Genomic DNA, 2,075 nt, shown 5'->3' on the forward strand with positions numbered 1-2,075 from the left:
ATTAGTTTTTTTAATTTTTCACAGGTGGCAAAATGTCCAGCAGATAAAGAACAAAACGAAAACTGTGTCACAAATAAATACTTCAAAACATAAAAACTTCAAACAATAAAAATAAGTTTGCTTCATAAATGAATCAAATTCTAATAAAACAATTTGGCATGTCATCAAAACATAAAAAGTTGTTTTCGTTGTATAAAGAAGGAAAAAACAGGAACACTTCTTGAACTCAGTACATGCTTTAATCTGCTTTGAGCAGCAGAATTTAGAAGAACCATTTACATAGTTAAGCTTTCGATACCAGACACTGCAAAATGTCAAATATCATTGAATAACCATAATTTTCATGTAAAATGTTTAAGTCGGTACATCAGTGGATCATTTCCGTAAAGAGTTTTGCAAAAGTAGTGTAAAGAAAACATTCATGTAAGAAAGATAGATTTAGAAATGTTAAAAAGAAAAAGTCAAGGTGCGAAAAACAGAAAATTTAATCGTAATTGAACAAACAGCCAACAGTATAGTGGAAAGTAATTTCTATAAAAAATGTTCTTTCTAAATTGCATTCTAGAAAATGTTGCAACGTTCATTTGTTTCGGCAAAATTTATATAAAAAATGTCACATTTGCCAACGGTCCGTAAAAAAGCACGTAAGATTGATCACAAGTAAAAATAATTGAAACATGCTCAAAGTTAATATTATAAAAAAAAAGTAAAATTATAAATCCACAAGAAAAGAGATTGTTAAAAGTCAAATATAAACCATAGGATTTTTGCAAACTGGAGATCAAGAATAAGTGGCTAAATAAATTCCATACAAAATGAGACAAAAGAAAAAGAAAAAAGAGATAGTGAGCCATTCAATAAAATACCAACAAGAAAGCATATCAGTATTTAGAAAGGATTTGCAGATGACAAATTGAGTTTATTTTTAATAATTTCTTTTGATTAAGCAGCTAATACAGGGTTGAATCAATTACATTAAATTGATCATTAACAAAGTAGAAAAACTTTATTTTAATTCATATAAAAAAAATTAAGAAACACAAAAACGTTGAGCTCTAAGAGAATAAAGTAATAAACGACCCACAAAAAATAGTATATTACGTAATAAGTGTTGTAAAAAGCATTTTACGCACGAATGGAAAAGTTACGCACGACGCCGCGTAGCGGTGAGTGCGTAATTCTATGAGTGCGTAATTGCATTACACCACGTATTACGTACTATACTTTACCTATGACCACTACTGTAAATACTTAAAAACATACCGTCTGCGATCAATGTAAGATTCCTATTTTACGTACGGTAAAAAATCAAATCGCACAGCTTGGTAAAAAAATCGTACAGTTTTCCTAGGAACCGCCTAGCAACGTTCAATACAAACAATATTGTATTGACCGTTGCTAGGCGGTTGCTAGGAAAACTGTGCGATTTTTTTACCATACGTAATAGGAATCTTACATTGATCGTAGACGGTGTGTTTTTAAGTATTTACAGTAGTGGTCGTAGGTAAAGTATAGTACGTAATACGTGGTGTAATGCAATTACGCACTCATAGAATTTCCATTCGTGTGTAAAATGCTTTTTACAACACTTATTACGTAATATACTATTACAGTAGTGGTCGTAGGTAAAGTATAGTACGTAATACGTGGTGTAATGCAATTACGCACTCATAGAATTACGCACTCGCCGCTACGCGGCGTCGTGCGTAACTTTTCCATTGGTGTGTAAAATGCTTTTTACAACACTTATTACGTAATATACTATTACAGTAGTGGTCGTAGGTAAATATATTTAAACAGTATAAGTATAACTTATAGAAAAATGGGGCAAGTTGCCTTATAGCAATTAAACAATAAAAAATCTGTACAAGAACACAGCAATATTTCTTTCAAATGACCCAGCTAATTCCCATTACGCACCCTATCGCATAATACCTACTTGTCCTGCTCTCCCTAATCACATGCTGGGCAATTTAACAGCTGGCCGAGTTATTAAATGAAATAATCAAAAACAGACTGTACGTGTAATTGGCATGGACCTATCAAGACGGATATTCAACCGTTTATCGATTTAA

Source organism: Anoplophora glabripennis, unplaced genomic scaffold, assembly GCF_000390285.2.
Source record: "Anoplophora glabripennis isolate ALB-LARVAE unplaced genomic scaffold, Agla_2.0 scaffold318, whole genome shotgun sequence".
NCBI classification, from domain to species: Eukaryota; Metazoa; Arthropoda; class Insecta; order Coleoptera; family Cerambycidae; genus Anoplophora; species Anoplophora glabripennis.